Source organism: Rattus rattus, chromosome X (genome assembly GCF_011064425.1).
Source record: "Rattus rattus isolate New Zealand chromosome X, Rrattus_CSIRO_v1, whole genome shotgun sequence".
NCBI lineage: Eukaryota > Metazoa > Chordata > Mammalia > Rodentia > Muridae > Rattus > Rattus rattus.
Window position 1 is genome coordinate 97,806,225 of NC_046172.1, and position 19,136 is coordinate 97,825,360.

General features: G+C 36.2%; 1 pseudogene; it reads left to right on the forward strand.

Annotated features, from left to right (window-relative positions):
• Nucleotides 1-5,428: 5,428 nt before the first annotated feature.
• On the forward strand, nt 5,429-6,418 carry LOC116888097 (annotated as a pseudogene).
• Nucleotides 6,419-19,136: the final 12,718 nt, after the last annotated feature.

A 19,136-nucleotide genomic window follows, 5' to 3' on the forward strand; every position in this document is an offset into this window, starting at 1 on the left:
TCATTTATTCTATGTGACATTCTTAATATCTAACATTAGATAATGGAATAACAAACAAAAATCTTTTCTTACATTGAAAAATGAGGCTTACATATACTAAATATTCACGCATGCATATAATATGATTGTATCAAATCCAGCTCCTATTCCTTACTCTCCAATTCTTCCCATAGCTCCCACCACTTCTCTCACCTCCATGCCAAGGAATCTTTTTTTTGTTGTTGTTTTTTTTTGTTGTTGTTGTTGTTTTGTTGTTTTTTTGTTTAACACACTGAGTCTAGTTAGTACTGTCTATCTCTGGGAAAAACAAAACAAAACAAAACAAAACAAAACAGTTGACTCTTCCCTCCCTCAGCATCCATCAGTTGCCAATAGCTCCTCAACCAAAGGTGGAATTCATGAGCTCCTCTATGACCCATGCTGGAACTTTGGCTGGCTTGATCTTGTGTAAGTCTTGACTGTATGTTATTTTTCAACTATATATAGATGAAAAGAATATGAATAGGGTATCTGTATTTTTCATGGTAAGATTCATGTTTCAGTTCTATAGCACTTTTTCTACGCATTAGGACAGTTACTTGTTAGATTTACATGTCATTTATACTTCAACACTTCAGCCCAGATATTTTGACAGTCAAGCAAGAAATGACATTCCTTTTCTAATTATTCTACCCGTGTTCATAATAAACACTCATTATAAAGAAACATTACACTAGTCAATATTAATCAATTGTATTTATCTTCTTCCTCCTACTCATTACTACAAATATATCATTGAATATATTACAGTTTAATGAGTATTTATTAGAAACTGTATAAGAAAAAGTAAAAAACAGATGATTTGTAGTATACCTAAACTGGTTTGACAAGCAGCAAAACATTGATTAAAATAAATGTCAGTAGGGAGATGGCAGCAAAAATCCAAAGAGGCTTGAGTTTGGCAAAAAATTCACAGGAATCTGATAAATATACTGAATGTATATATTTATATGATCCAAAACACAAAAATAGGAAATTCAAAGCTGGGGCTGAAAAAGAAGTCCAGACTAAAGACAGCATTTGATGTGAGTGCACACTGAAGGAGTATCAGTTGACTGGTCACCTTTCATCTTGAAGTTCATTCCTCATTCACCAGCACTATTGAATTTCAACACGTGATAAAAAGTGAGTTCTTGTATGATGATTCTGGCAAAAGTATTTCAGGCCAGTAAGGGAAATTTCACATCTAAAATATGTTTCTACTGCACCGAAGACAATTCTCTGTAAGCCCTCCCCATCAAAAATTTCCCAAGTATTTTTCATTGGCCAGATAGGCAGCAGGGAATTTCATACTCATCTAAAACAAAGATCCCTCTTATGTTTTTAATAGTTCCTGAAGTTACTGTGTAAAGATGATGTACATCCACTAGATGAGTCACAATTCTCTGTTTGAAGGGGAATTCAGACAAAATTCAGAAACATTCATAAATTTGGCCATTCTAAGTGATTCATCTAAATCATGGCTTCTTATAATCAGTTTTGTAATCACATCCATGTCAGGTCTTGAGCATGAAGAATACCTACTGCTTATGAATTATTGTAGATTCATTCTTTAGGCTATTTTCTCTGCAAAACAAACAGGAACTTTTGAAACATGCCTGGAATTTGAGCAAATGGAGGATTGGTCTTTTCCGTGATGCTTTGGGGCACCGCTCAGAGAGTATGCAATGTGACAATAATCCACTCCTGCCTTTGATAGCAAATTATACAAGACTTTCTATACTTTGAAAGTAAGTTTTTGTCCTAATAATTATGGTATTATCCTTGTGAAGGCACAGGAACAGATTCAAGGAAAAATAGCTGACAAGAAGAGTATGTGCAAAGTGTTTTACAAATTATTTGTGACTTGGAGCTTATTAAAACCTAATCTAATTCACTCCATTTTCATTTAATAGAAGACTGAACTTCATTCTTAACTCAGGGAGCTCAACCATGCTTTAATGATGGAAGACTCTAAGTACCTCGTGATGGTGTTCTTTGTTACTTTTATATTGCAAAGACAATAATCAAGGCAACTTACCAAAGAAAGCATTTCACTGGGTGGATGTGGTTTCTGATGGTTAAATTACATGATATTAGAGCAAAGTCATGTTGCTAGAGGTGTAGCTGAGGTAACATCTCGGTTCATAAGTAGGAAACAAAGAAGGAAAGAGAGTGGGGAAAAAATGGCAGGAGCAGTTTAAAACCTCAAACTGTCCCACAGTTCCGCACTGCCTTCAATAAGGGCTACACATTCTTATCCTTACCAAAGAGTTTCATTAACAGGGAAGTAAATACACAGACATTTGTGCCTATGGAAGCCATTCTCATTAAATCACCACACACAGTATATATAATGGTGCTGTTATAACCAAACACTTCATCGTTAACAGGGCATGGGAGTCACAATGGAAGTTTTGAGAGCTTTAAAGTTCCTCTAAAATCATTTTAGCAAATGATAATCTATTATCAATCATTACTAGTAGCCTCCTATTATTTGTACAGCTATTTCTATGCAAGCTTTGTAGTTTAAGTTTCTAAACAGATTTTTTGGTCTGGGTCTTAGTAATTAAAATTACTGCCAAATGCTTATCCACAGGAATACATTTGATTTTGTTTTATGAACTAGCCTGAGTGACTGCTTTCAGAGATTAAGCATAGATTATGAAAAAAAGAAAGTGAATGGGAAGAACAGCTGTCTATGCCTTGCAGGGAGCATCTTATTTCACATAGCAGTCTGAGAATAAATTTAATTCACCACAATGACTGTCAGTAGTCATTACCCAGAGATTGGAAAGTAATATGTTTATTTTTTTCTTTTTCTACATGGATATGTAAATTTTCTATGACACTTTTGATTTGTTTTATTCATCATGAAAGGCTGTGAGGACTCCCTGATATAAGAGAATAAGATGTATATTGTCCAAAATGGTACATGAAAGCAGCTGAAGGCTTGAAAATTCTATAAGTCAAGACACACGGCTGGCGTCTGCTAATGATTTTTCAGTATTTTACATGAATACAATATTCAATTGTTTTAAAAAAGTATTATAGTTCTCAAAGTAAATTGTAAACAGTGATTACCCAATCTTATTGTAATGTGTAGAAGTAGGAGAGGAGAAAATAAAATTTTTGAGTTGTAACATCATGATGAAAAACCAATCTCAACGAAAGATTTTCAAAACGCTCTTCTGTGTACTTTTTGCTATTATGCATGAAATGCATATGCAGATGGATTGAAAATATTTTAGCAACAAGAATTCTGATCCAAATAATGTAAGACATTATTTTGGTAGTCTTTAATTTTTTTCTTAAGTTATCAACCACCTTAAAAACATGACACCATATAAATCTCAGTGGGCATGAATCTGTTTTAGGTTCGTAGAAAAACTCCCACTGGCTTGGTAGATATTTACTTGCATATAGAAAATTGAATGAGAAACAAAAATCTCCTTCACTGAGCAACTTTGCATCAAGGAGACTAGGTGAGACAAAACAAAAAGAAATGTATATTTATTGGCTGTGTGTGTACAAATGAAAGTGTCAAACTTATCTTTTAGTAATGTGAATTTACTCTACAGGCAGATAAACTGCAAGAACGTCAACAGACCTTACATAAACTGCAGAAAATTGCCTGCCTAGAGTCATATATTCCAAGCCTGATTCAGAACATGGAACGTGGCCTTGGACTTGTTTTTGTCCTTCCTCTGTGAAGGTTAGCTACAGGGACACAAACAGCTATCCCTCAACAGAATACATGGACACTGTAACATAAGGAGAGGCATGATTTATGAACCAAATAAAAAAACTTAATTGTTATGTTAAGAAAGTAGTGTACTATGAATTAATTTTTATTTAATTAGCAATTCAATAAAAATGCTTTGTGCACATCGGATAGCTATAACGCTTTCTGAACTATACTGGCTCATATTGCCCCCTAGCTGGTATATAGTTGAGGGTCAGGTGGCATTCTTTGATGTCTGTCAGTGTTTCAGTCATACCTTTTATACTGTGAGTCCCTTCTAGGATCATAATAAACTTTAATCCAATAAACCTACAGAAAATCTTGTTTCTTAATAATTTAAAATAATTCAGAAGCTTTTATTTCTTAATGCAAGTATTTTTTATTATTTTTATTGGATGGTTTATGTATTTACATTTCAAATCTTATTCCCTTTCCTGGTTTTCCCTCTCCCTAAGATAGGACATAGCATGAATCATGATTTACTATTAAGGATACCATAACATCAAGACATTGAACTTGTGCATATGTGTGTATAGATTCATGTGGTGGGATGTGTATGTGTATTTGCCTATGTTTTCAAGTGTTCATGTGGAAGCAAGTAAAGAACATCTAGCATATTCCTCTTTTGCTCTGTATGTTTTCTTTCTTTCTCTTTTCTTCCTTCCTTCCTTCCTTCCTTCCTTCCTTCCTTCCTTTTTTTTGGATCCACTGAAACTGAATCTCACCTAACAGCTAGACTGGCATGCCTGGAAGTTTCCAGAATCTACTTGTTGCTACCCACTCCTCACCCCCACATGCTAAACAGGCATGTACAGGATGCTAGGAATTTGAACTTGGAACTTCTTGCTTTCACTGCAAATTATTTCCTATTCACTGAGCCAACTCCTAAGTCCCAAACTCTAAGATTCTTTTTATACAGTGCTATTTAATGGCATGATACATAATAAATTCGATGTCAATAATTGTGAATTATTAGTTTTGCTCCTTTAGCTTCCCTGAATGAGTTTTCAAATCATTTATCCTATACAAATCTTTAAATTGTCATTGGTTCTTACCATCTTGGACACTGTCACATACTGTCATAACAAATATGAAATATTATAATTGGCTAGTACATCTGCTTGACTTTTCAAATCTACTCCATTCTATAGATTGCTGTGAGAGGAAATTTTCTGAGGGCACAACCTGATTTATGTTCTGTTCTTCATTCTAATATTTCAGGATTTTGGCTCCAGAAAAACATATGTTCTAATTATGTCCTTGAGGTTTGCTCAACCTGCCCCAGATTATACAATTCATACTTCGCTGATACACTATTACACATCCCTAGAATGCTTTCCCATTTCTTTTACTTACTAGAAACAAAGATTCACATTACAGTATGCTATGTAAGGTCCTCACTCTCATCTCTAGATGGTCTTTCACATTGCCTGTGCTGTACATTGCTGTACATCTGGCAAACTTTTCCATTAGAACTTATCTCTTGGCTTTAACTTACAGATAGGAATTAACTGGAAAATTGTTAGTAAGTCCTGTTAGTTATCTGTTTAGATGATGATTAACTGAATATTATGTGACCTAAACTTACTCAGCAAACCCTCAGTGGAAGAGGATACACCTAGTCCTGCAAAGACTTTATGTACCAGTGTGGGGAGATACTGGGGGATGGGGGGCACCACCCACTCAGAAGAGAAGGTCAGGGATGGGAAGAGGGACTGTGGGAGGTGGGGGTGGGGGAGAATGGGGCAGCAATCAGAATGTAAAATAAATAAATAAATAAATAAATAAATAAATAAATAAATAAATAATAAAACCTGTTACATAAATTTTTTTCTTTCAAAAAGAATAAAAGCAGCTGGGGAATTCATGTGAAGGTCATTGTGAAAGCAGGTAGAAATGAACGCAACAGAAGGAGTCATGGCTGCAGGACACTGGTAGGGGAAGGGATTCACTTTCTCATCCCTTGGGTACTGAAACCAGATATCTTTGATTGCTGCTTTTAATCATCACTGTACCAGTCATCACTGATAGCAAAGATTTGCAGAATGTCAACATCATACTGCGCATGATATTCTGGCCTATGGCCAGCCATCTTCCTCATAGTTACACCAGCTTCGGCGAGGGCAATGATGAGCAGGTGGTGATCCGATGCTGCCATCTATGCTCACAGAGATCCTCAAGTTGGTGGTTCATTTCGATGCTGGAGGGTTGATTAACCAGCGAGAACTGGTCTCCTGGCAACTGAGTGATGACCTCACAGAGTGAGAAGCAACGTTAGGGCTCATCCTGGATGACGTGTCCCTGACACATCAGACCTTCTGGAAAGAGTTCACAGAGACAGTAGAAGCCAATTAGGAAGGAGAGAGACACAGATTGCTGGTGGAAAAGACTGAGCAGCAGAAGGTGGCAGCCATTGTCACTGCTGAGGGTGACTCCAAGGCAACTGAGCAGATCGCCAACTTGCTGGCCACAGCAGATGATGGCCTGATTGAGCTGTGAGAGCTGGAACCTGCTAAGAACATTGCATACCAGCTCTCTACTGGCAGCGGGGGAGTCCCTGTTCCTCCAGCTTCCCTTCCTTCTAAGGTCAACCAGGCCAAGGGCTCATTCATTATGAATACCTTCCTCCTACTCCACCCCAGAAATCATTGTTGAAATTCAATGACTGGTTTAAAGTGAAGGAAATAAATGTAAAAACACTTGAACAATAAGGGGGAGGAGGAGGAGGAGGAGGAGGAAGAAGACAACGACGACTGCGACATCAACTGAATTTACAATGAATTTATTTTGAATATTGTTAAAAGGAAGTATTAGTAGTGTCTTCAGTAAGCAGTGACAAGTATTCTAAAATTATGAGATTACCAAATTAAAAAAATAATCACTACCCAGAAATATCTATGTCTAATTGTTTCATTTAAAACATTATCTGGACTATTCGATTTTTTAATTATTTTTAATAAATTCATTATGTATTATGAATAACATTAATTGTCTAGGGAGAGACACTATAAAAAGAAACACTTCCTTCTTTGAGAATGACCATTAGCATAAATTTCAACATGTGTTTGGTTGAAAAGTGGACAATTAAGAGAAGTGGTAAAGAGACCGAGGTGACTGAAAATAAAAATCCACATTTTTCAATATCTGAATCTAGAAATATGGGTTTTTTTGGCCTATATGTGGTCAGATAGCCTTCTGCTATCTACAAGGAAGATATTCACAAATTTATAGGACAGCATGGAAATCAAGATCACATTGACCCTCTCAAAGGTATGTACTAGAAAATATTTTGGCCTTGTAAATGTTAAGTAAAGCCTGTAAATTATTTAGGGGGAAGATTAACACAGTGAAAATCCAGTTTCAATGAAAAGCTGAAATGAATTGCCAAAACTGTCTTTTATGGTAAGCTGTAATTTATACTAAACATATTCAACTAATAAGGCTGATTTTTTGATAAAAAGAGATTATTATAGAAACGTTGACAGAAAGTTGAAATGTCACCAAAAAAGCACTACCATTGTTTAATGAGGTCTTCAAAGCCAGTGACACAGGGAGTAACAATTAAAATTACACATTCTTAAAATCATCTGTCACTCCCACAGGTTAACAATTTTCTGCATGTAGTAGAAAAGACCTGTGATAAATAGATTTGTCATATGCCAATTAAAGAAAAAGAAAAGGGCCTCCAATGATGTGCTGAAAGAAACTACCATGTTTTGATATTTCAGCATTACCAAAGTTCACATTTCACTTCAGAGCTGCCAGAAAAAAATAATGAAAAGTGCTATGTGAAAAAAACATGATCTTTAAATTCTGTTTCCCACTGATGTGTTAATGAAGTTTAAAAATTCATAGCATAATATAAAAGGCAAGAGGCAGCTTACAAATAGGGCAGGCCATTTTTTTTATAACATGCTTCAATGAAAAGTACACATTACTCTTGGAATATTTGCATTACAGATATTTCTAACAAGATATTTTCAATTCACAGAAAAGCTACCCCTTCTGCTATAGTCTTATAATTTAAAAAGCATAGCCGTTTAAATAAAGCTGAAAACAATCATTGTAAGCAGGCCTTTATTTACTGAGACGAATATGTTAAATATCCCCTTAGGTTGAGTGTTAGATGAGAAGCTAAAAGTGCAGAGCTTTACTTATTCTTTAAGAGGAATAGGGAAGATTGCCTCCCAGCAGGTACAGTCACCTGCCAGCCAACCTCTTGCGTTAAAACCCTGGGACCCACATTCTCCAAGGAGAGAACAGATTTCCAAAAGTTGTTCTCTGTCCTGAACACATGCAGGTGCTTATGTCCAATCATGCACACAGGTGCACACACACACACACACACACACACACACACACACACACACACACACACACACACACTAATATATTCATGAATGAATAAATGTACATATGTAATTTTTAAATGTAAGGGAAACCATATGGTGAGCTACTTGGTAAAGCCAAATAATCAAGTGTTAGGAGGTAATATGGTGCTCTAAATAGTTAAAAAGAGCATAAAAAGAAGTATGTTACAAAAAGCTTTATGGATCAGATTTTTCCAGAGAACTTTACATAGTATGGAGAGTATCGATATCCAAAATGTATTTCTTGTGATGGATGCAAACATGTTCATCACATTATTGAGACCTGATTATTCAATTAGAATCTTGTTTCTCCTGAAGAACTAAACTGCCTTCTGACATTTTCTTCAACCTAGGAGGCTGCTATTTTTCACTATACTCTTAATTAAGAAAGCAAAGCCCCCTTCTGGTAATGCTCCTTTATATGGCTGCTATTTGTGTGCTATTATTGGACATTTAAATTCCTCTTTACTTATCATAAGCTTCTTTCCTTATTTATTCCTTTACAGGTTGTTGTTGGGAAAGTTTTTACAAGGTGCTGACTCAGCAGGAAAACTTCAAAAACTACTTTAAAATAATGCCATGCACTAGTGAAGTGGGAGGGGAAATTCATCAAAAAGGAGTTTTAAAGTGAGCTTTGGAAGGAGATTAAAACAGTCAGAACTTGCAACAGTGGAAATTAATTAGTTTCAGATTTAAGGCAAACTTCTGTAGGAAAGTGTGAAAGAAATTTAAATAGAAACGGTGAAACTGACCTACATTTCCACATATAAACCAAGTTGTACTCAGCTATTCCTTCTGAAACATTCACATGGTCACCAAAAGTTGAGGCAGAATTTGGACTTGGTCACGTACATAAAATATGGTCATTTTTCCAACAGTGTCTCCCCAATAGAGACTGAAATTGCCATATGATATGTATTTTGAACCAAGTATTTCCAAAGTAGGACAGTCAATACTATGAAGTACACTGAAGCCACACAAACTATAGTTTAAAGAGAAGAAACCAAAGATAATTTATGTTCATTGTCAAGTAATGACTGTCCTATAGGACAAGGAATGTGCTTCCTAAGGTTCAAGGAGACAAATCTCGAAGAATTGTCACCTCAGAGTGAAGAAATATGAAAATCAAAAGTGTAAGCCCAAGAAAATGCTACTTTCTGGAGTAATTAGTATTACAACACTGACCACTGTGATCTAGGGGTAACTAAAAGATCGTCCATCAAAGATGTCATGATTTCATAGCGAAGAGACAAGATTACTGTTTTAAATAAGTAAAGCTCATAGAATTATGTACAGGACTGCTATATACAGTTCCAGTTTATATCATACAGAGTTTGTCTAGAATCACTTTTCATTGTCAATTTTAAAAAACGTATTCTTTCTTGAGAGATTTGAAGTTCTTTTCATACAGATCTTTCAAGTACAGAGGGTCACAAATTTGAATGCAGGTGTATAGCAGCAGGGGATGAGGAACTGGGGGCAGCCACTAAAAAGTCCCAGATGCCAAGGACCCAAGAAGTTCCCAGGACCCAACTAGGATGACACTAGCCGAAATACCCAACAAAGGGGAGAGAGAAATATAGTGACCATATCCAGTGGATAGGCGCTGCCCCTAGTTGAGGGATAGGGCCACCCACCCACCTCAAAAATTTTAATCCAGAATTCCTCCTGTCTAAAGGAAATGCAAGGACAAAGAGTAGAGCAGAGACTGTAGGAAAGGCCATCCAGAGACTGCCCCACCTAGGAATGCATCACATCTGCAAACACCAAACCCAGACAAAATTGCTGATGCTAAGAAGTGTTTGCTGACAGGAGCCTGGTAAAGCTGCCCCCCTGAGAGGCTTTGTCAGAGACTGAACAATACAGATGCAAATGCTTACAGCCAACCATTGAACTGAGCACTGGGACTCCAGTGGAGAAGTTAGAGAAAGGACAGAAGGAGCTGAAAGGGTTTGCAACCCATAGAAAGAACAACTATATCTACCAACCAGACCCCCCTAGAATTCCCAGGGCCTAAACCACCAACCAAAGCGTACTCAAGGAGTGACCCATGTCTCCAGCTGCATATGTAGCAGAGGTCTGCCTTATATGTCATCAATGCGAGGGAAGCCCCTTGGTACTGTGGAGGCTTGATACTCCATCATAGGGAAATGCTAAGGCTGTGAGGTGGAAGTGGGTGGGTGGGTGTAGGAGCACCCTCATAGAAGCTGGAGGGAGGGGAAGAGGATAGTGGTTGTGGATGGGAATATGGGAAGGAGGATAACTTTTGAAATATAAATAGATAAAATAACCAATAAAAAATTTAATATAAAAAATGTATTCTGTGACAAGAAAAATTCCAGAGAGATGCTGGAAAGTAGCACCAGAAATCCATTAATTTACTCAAGCTGGCAGAACCAGAGATAATTTTTTCAAAGTCTTAATGAGTGATATAAATGTGAATGTTCCAGAAGAGGGCAAATTGGATACTTTTCAGCCATTTCCTATTTTAGCACAGTATCAAATACCCAGCCCCAGGTTATGCACATGTTCTCAGACAGAGTGCACATATCAGGGCTGGCTGCTGCTTCTAATCATATAGATGCAAAGAAAGGCAGAATTTTGTCACTTGCCTCTTCCCAGTGTTGTACTCTGGTTGAAGTGACTTCCAGGGGGACTAAAAAGACTAGCATTTCCTTTCCTTCCCTTCTTTGCTCTTTACTCCTTTTGGGGGAACCAAATGATAAAGAACTGCTTACACTGCAAAAGATGAGTCACCAGAGAAAGAAGTAAACTCACAAGACACTTAGGAATGACCTGTGCTCATAGCACAGCATTGACCCAGAGATAGCCTATAATAACTTAAAAACAATTAAAAATAATTGCAAACCCGAAGAAAGAGGAGAATTTGACTTTTCTTAATTAGTTTATTATTCCATCCAGTGGCACACTTTCAAATGACAATAATCACAAGGCAAACAAGGAAATGTACAAGTGTGACAGATTCAGCTTCCTTATACAACCCAGGACAACCTGCTCAGGAGTGTCATCATCCACACTGGGCTAAGCCTTCCTCTATCCAATAGCAATCATGAAAATATCTCGAAGACCTTCCCACAGGCCATTCTGATAAGGTCAATTCTTCAACTAAAGTTACCACTTACCAGGTGTGTCACCTTAACTACCAAGAATTTTGATTATCTTTGAAGGAATGCTTACGGACCAGGGTTAATGACTGAAGGCATGTGACCATCAGAAAGTGATCTCCAAATTTTGGGTGAACCTTCCTACTTCAAAACAATCTAATTAAAACAAAATTGACTTACAGGAATACCCAGAGACTTCCATTTTAGTTGGTTGTAGATACAGCCATGCTGATGGCCAAGAATTCCTGTCACATCATAGAAAGGTTATTTCAAACTGAAGTAGTATGGCATTCCCATATAAACAGGGTGTGAACCAATTACTACTAGATTTGCCCTATAAATAATAGGAAATCAATAAATACTAGAAAGAGGCTTAAAGCTACAAAGAAGCGGGTTGGGGATTTAGCTCAGTGGTAGAGTGCTTGCATAGCAAGTGCAAGGCCCTGGGTTTGGTCCTCAGCTGGTGGGGGGGAGCTACAAAGAAGATCTCAATACAATTGGGACAGAATTACTTTAACAATGGTTTCCATCTTTACGTCCTACCTTTGAATTAAGCTGAGAAATTACATACTTTAAAAATTAAACTAAAGCCCCAAAATACTACCCTTTCATTGGTAATTGCATTTTTCACTATAATTTGAGACAAGAATGCACTTAAATCATAGGTTTATGGTTTGGTACACATAATGTATCAGTAATAATTTTTAGCATTACTATGTAGAACATAGTTTTGTGGTTTACTGAAATTAAATTGATGAATTAAAAAGCAGACTGCTATAAATTTAGAATGTTGAATAGAATCCCAATGATACAGGCAAAAATATCTACAAAATACATGTAAAGGAAAATGAAGATGAGTTTTAAGCACTTCTCTTAAAAAACAGCCAAGAGAAAAGAGGTCAGCAATCTGGGCACTTGGATACTAAATAGCTAATAGACGTATGAAAAACAAACATTACTGTAAGAATAGACTGACTTTATGACTGATTCTTTTCTGTTTGGTCCTCATGCCTGTTTTAGTAAAATCACATATTTTACAGATTACATTTTAGGCCATCTTTTATGAGTTTACAGGTAAATTACATAGTTTGTGCTTTGGTCTTTAAATTTGATTCTCTTTTGAGAAACATTCTCTAGACCATGCTGGCTTTAAACGTGCTGTGTAGACAATGATAACTTTGAACCTCCTACTTTCTTCTGTGGAGTGTTGGAATTATAAGCATGTGCCACCATAAGCAGTTTATTATATATTTCAGAGAGGGAGAGACTTTCTATGTGGCCAAGACAGACTGGTGTGATGGCTGTTTTTGGACGGCAGCTTTACTATATCTAGAGTGAACTTCAATACAGAAATGAAGGGCACACCTTTGATCCAGATCTTGAAGTGGAAACTCAGTTTAATCTGTATCATGCCTTCTTCAGAAAGCCTATATTTGGACATAGAAGAAGAAAGTTTTGTTCTTTGCCTGCTTGATCTTAATTTTGCTGGCAAGTTCATTCCTTCAATGGTATTTGAGACTTGACATCTTCTTCATTCCAGCATATACAGAAGATCCAGCCTTGTAAGACTGAGAAACTACTAGACTCTTGGTCTTTCTGTTCACAGCCAGCCACAGTTGATTAGATGGACTGTAGCCTGCAAGTCATTCCAATAAGTCCTCCAGAGAGAGAGAGAGAGAGAGATCATTCTATAAGTTCTGTTACTCTAGAAAACCATGACTAATACCCCTGGTATTCAGTATATATTCCAGCCTCAAACTCAAGGCAATCCTGTCTTAAGCACAAGAGTACTGGGATTGTAGGGACAATCCACCACACCTGGCTTTTAGAAATTTTAATTCTCATGGAACCTGGAGATGACGGCCTGTAATGCCAGCTACTCCTGAAGTTATAACAGGGAAATCAAAAGTTCAAGGCATGCATGAGCCCATAGGACGTTGGTTTGAAGCCAACTGGGCAACCTAGTGATACCCTGACTAAGAATAATAGTAAAAAAACAAAAAGGCTGTGGATGTAGGTCAATTCTGTCTATTGTGCATGAAGTCCTGGGATCTTCTCCTAATACCAAAAAAAATAAAATAAAATATAACAAATTGATTCTTTGTCTTCAAACATTGGAATATGTATTTAATTTATAATTTTAACAAAAGTGTCCAGAAATTCAATATTGGTTTATAGAAGATAAATTTAAGACGCTAAGGCTTGTCCAGAATCAAAACAAATTAATCTTGATTTCTAGGATTAATCTAGAAGTATTCCTATAGTTGGATTAACTTATTCTTTGAATAAATCTTGGAACAAACGTAAATAATAATATGAAATGGAAAAAGATGGATGATACAAATTCAAATTAAGTGAAGCTCAGTCCTGTGACTCGAATAAATTTTATTTGCAAAGTAATATTAGTAGTAATCATATCAAACCTTAACTACATGATAGATCTAAGTAAGCTTTGGATACAAAATGTCAATATTTTGACTGTCACTATGTCCCAATACCATTTACAATTAATTCAACCTGTTTTGAAAGTGGTAATCACCATGTGAAACAGTGTGTGGTACACATCAGAGATAGTGACTTCCTAAGGGGTCACAAGAGCATAGGAAATTGGAATGAAGAAAGATGTTAGAACTGTATTTACACTTCAAGATGTTCAGGTAGCAGGCAGAGACGGATGATTTGTAAGGAATAGGGTACAGACAAAACCCTTGAAAGAGCAAGAGATGTAATTACATATTGAGTAAAGCCAGAATATGAATAAGAGTGGCCGCTTCAGTATCCATATCCCCCAGTGTTAAGAGTGTCAGATAGAGTTGTCTCCACAGCATTATGCCCTCGCTCCTGTCCAGGTCTCTGACACTTCCTAAAGCTGCATCCACCCCTGCCCATAGCCTATTTTTATTCTCTCTCCCCTGCTCTCACTAAACCTGATCCCCCAGCCCTGCTTCCCTCACTCTCTCCTCTCCTATCCAATTTTCTCCTTCTGCACAACTTGATATTTATTTTATCCCCCCTTCTGAGCATTCAACCATCCTCTCTTGGACTCTCCTTATTATCTGGCTTCTATGGTTCTGTGGATTTTAGTATGGTTATCCTGTACTTTTGGCTAATATCCTCTTATCAGTGAGTACACACCATGCACATCATTTTGGGTCTGGGTTACCTCACTCAGGATAATATTTTCTAGTTCCACGCATTTGCCTGCAAAATTCACAACGTCCTTCTTTTTAATGTCTGAGTAGTATTCCATTGTGTAAATGTACAATATTTTCTTCATCTATTCTTTGGTTTCCAATTTCTGCTATTACAAATAAGGCTGCAATGAAAATAGTTAAGCAAGTGTCCTTGTGGGATGGTGGAGTAACTTTTGGGTATATGCCCAGAAAAAAACACCATTTTTCTGAGAATCAGCCAATTTGATTTCCAGAGTGACTTTACAGGTTTGCAATCCCACCAGCTATATAGAAGTGTTCCCCATGCTCCACATCATGGCCAGCATATGCGGTCCCTTAAGTTTTTGATCTTATCCATTCTGATTGGTGTAAGGTAGGATCTCAGGGTTGTTTTGCTTTTCATCTCCCTGATGACTATGTCTTCAAGTGCTTCTTTGCTATTAGACATTCTTCTGTGGAAAAATCCCTGTTTAGCTCTGTACCATATTCACTAATAGGGTTATTGGAGTTGTTAGTGTCTAACTTCTTGAGTTCTTTATGTATTTTAGGTATTAGACCTCAGCCGGATGTAGGGTTGATGAAGAAGAATTTTTCCCAATCTTTAGGCTTCCATTTTGTCCTATAGACAGTGTCATTTGCCTTACAGAAGATTTCAGTTTCATGGGGTCACATTTATCAATTTTTGATATTCAAGCCTGAGCCATTGTTGTTCTGTTCAGGAAAAAGTCTCCTGTCACAATGAGTTCAAGGTTATCCTCTACTTTCTGTTCTATTAAATTTAGTGTAACTGGTTATATGTTGAGGACTTTTAATCATTTGGACTTGAGTTTCTTACAGGATGATGAATGTGAATCTATTTGCTTTTTCTTCATGCAGATATCTAGTTAGACCAGCACCATTTGTTGATGGTGTTCTTGATTTGATTTTTTTATTCTATGGTTTGGATTTCTTTGTCAAAAAACACGGGTTCCTAGAGGTTTGGGATTATTTCTGCCTCTTTGAGACATAAAATTATAATTGACATTGTCAATCTGACTGCATTAATGCAAATGGTAATCTTGGCCTGGTTTTAATAACCATATATATGCATATATATGCACAAACACACCATATATTGCAAATATCGTTTTATAATAATTTGAAAAATAGCTTGAGGTGGTAAGACTAACACCTACGTGTTTAGATACTAATTGATATGATATTATAGATGAAATTGAACATGTATCTGATGTAGATCAGTAGCACTAGAGGTAAAGAGGAAAAGATTTATTACAGTGATTTCTCAGTACCAATTTGTACAAACAAATACAAGTGAAAAATTGTGATGAAGATACAGGAAAGGATGCTAGGATGCTGGAGTAGATGCTTTGCTGTTATTTCTTAAAATGGTGAGCTATGTGGAGGATAATTTGGGTGAATCAATTGGTTTGAGAGCTTTATAAATAATTTTGGTTTTGGAATACCTTTTGAGGTTTAGAGAATTCTGCCAGTCATTGATGTGTCTCAGAAGTCTCAGTAGGAAGGCAGTGTTGTAGATCTAGAGTTTTCACATGTCTCTCATTAAAAAGGCTTCTTAATTACCTGGTAGTGTTGGACGCAAATGGTGGTGAAAATTAATGCATTTTCTAACTTTGTCTATTTCCCATTTCTGGTGATTGCATACTGTAATCAAGTAGCATTTTTATTATAATAAAATGCACATCAAATTATATGGTTGAAACAACCTTTGAGAAATATCATCCTCTTTTTGTTTTGAATGAAAAGTGGACCTAATGCATTCCCGGAAACACCATTACATTCATTAAAATTTCTGGTGTCAATGATTGAGAACTCCCTTGATAATGTGTGCAAGCATCTCTAGGTAGTTCTATCTGGCCAGTGTATCATTCATACTCCAAAGGTAGCTTCTTCTTTCTGGTCTTACACTCATAAAAATAGAGAATGGCTGTTTAATAATAATGACAGCATCACCAAATGTAGTTTTGTTGAATACCTACTTCAGATTTAACTGTATCACAAACCTGGCAACATTTATATATATATATATATATATATATATATATATATATATATATAATATGCATCATAAGATTTTTCGAGCCTTAAGGAACTGTGTAAAACAGTGGTTGTGATTTGCAACATTAAAGGCTCAAAACTATCTCCTTAAATTGCATTCTATGTACCCTAACATGCATTAAACATTTGGAAAATATATCTTATAATATTTTCTATCCAACTAGATCTCATCAATCTGGTAATAGTAAAATATGGAAATTGATTATGTTAGCATTCCTAGCTTCAATATTGATCACCCATATTATTAAATACTTTATTTAAGTACAGGAAGTATTGAAAATTCAAGTGTATTTGATATTCAATAATAACATGTTGCAATCATTTTATATAGCTCCAAGGAGTAATTATCACAAATTTTCATAATCCTGAAAATCTACTAACACCCACTGATTTCTGCAATGGATAATTTAACATGATAGAAATGAAGGAGAATGATGATTAACTCTGATACAATTTGTCCTCTATTGCTAGCTTTGACTAATTCAATTCGAATTAAAATACTCCTTATTTTCAGAACCTCTTTCCTAAGGAAATTCAGATAATTGGTTATTGTTAACTTAAGTTGGGCACTTGCAATTTCTTGCCTACTTAAAATTCTAATGTTATCTAGAGCACATAAATCTTAGGGACGTTCCATTTGAAAGAAAATAATTTTGTTTATCTTTCGGTGATTTTTTTTCCACAATGTGATAATTACACCAAACTTTAATGCAGGCAGTAAACATGTTTCTCACAAAAGCGTCCTATAAACCAGAAGGCCACATACAAGACAAATGCATATATTCATACCAAGATGCATGTAAACTCTGTAAAAAATATTATATGAACATTTTATTTCTTTTTTTTTCTTTTTCTTTTTTTTGAGCTGGGGACCCGAACCCAGGGCCTTCACGCTTCCCTAGGCAAGCGCTCTACCACTGAGCCAAATCCCCAACCCCGAACATTTATTTCTTATGTGAGGAATAGAGAGGAGTTAAAGCCAAACCAACCAAGCAAATAAACAATGCCACCAAAGAAGTAAGCAAGCATTTCTATACCTCTGCATAAACCCATATTTCTAGGACTCCCTGAATAACCTCTAGTATGTAAATAGGTTTAAACATGTCTGTGGCTCCCAATCCTGAAGAAAGAGTTGTGCATATAAATGAGATTATATGATCTCTTTCATTGCAGGACCTAGTCAAGTTACAAAGCAGCTTCATTTTACCATTCATCATTTGTACAACAGGGGAGTGCAGAGACAGAGACAGTCAGAGACAGAGACAGAGACGGAGATGGAGACAGAGACAGAAAGAGAGGAAGCAGGAGAAATGGGAAGAAATGATGGATTCTGGTGAATCAACTTTTCTTACATAAGAGTGAATTAGCATATTATATTTAGGAACATATATGAACGCAATAAAAATAAGTAAAAAAAAAGAGTTCTTAAATTTGAAGGGGGACAGAGAGGAGAATATGGGAGAATTTCAAAGAAGGTAAGGAAAGGAAGAAATATTCCAATCAAATTACAATTTCAAAAATCAAATAAATAAATAAATGAACAAACAAATAAATAACAGTGAATTGACATTGCACTGTTTTCTAATGCTCCTCAAATTCATGTTCTTTTCCTAGTTTTAAATCTGAAACTGGAAAAATTCATAAATTGAATGAATCACCTTCAAAGAACAATGGAAAAGTAGACCCTGGAAAGTGTAAGGAAGCCAGGCAGACACAGAATGAAATCGTAAGTGGAAGTGAATCCATTTCAGATGCAAATCACCATTTCGAATGTTCAAACTCAGTCTCAAGTCTGATGAGTCTATGAACAGTCAGTCCCACACTATCTAACCTGAGAAGAAAGCAAAAGAGATGTAGGATCCTGCTCCTCCCCGGAAGCCTGTTCCATGTGCCTATGGAAATTTACGCACACACCCCTTCACCTGCTAAAACTTCTAAAACGATATATTTGAGGTTTCATAAGCGTAAAATTCCACTGGCTCACCATCAAATTTAGTTATATTTTGATTCGTGCCTCCATTATTAGAGAGTTTATCTTGGAGGACACTATCAGGAATACCACGTTTTAAATTCTTTGGTAGGAAAAACTGTCACAAATATGCTTAGGCTGTATGATTATTTTGTGACACATATTCCATAGCTGAGAAATTTCATTACATTTTAAAGCCTTTAAATATACCAAGGAAAACAAGAAATTTATAAGGGATTTCAAATGCATCAAAGAATGAAAATTAGTTAATGCCGTCATCTCTGTCTTACTTGGCCTCTCTGAAAATAAATTGCCAAAAGGTTAAGTTGGCATACAAGTTGATTTCATGGTTCCCAAGATGCTTTCTTCCCCAAATACCGTCTCTGATATTAAATTTCAGAAAGTTAATTGTGTTTTATGTCTCAATCAACAGAACACAAATAAGGCATTGCTCATTGCTATTTGTCTAGTGCTTTATTGTGTAGTATTTTAGGGACAGAGTAACCTATAAGTCTATAGCTGCCTTAGTCCATGGGGTTCAACTCAAAATAAACATGCAAAGTCTAACAGCTCAAACTTGAAAGTTAAATAATTCTTTAAAAAGACAACGGCTGGTCATTGTGCATGACATTAGTGCTAGTGCTTGTGAGTTCAGGCTAT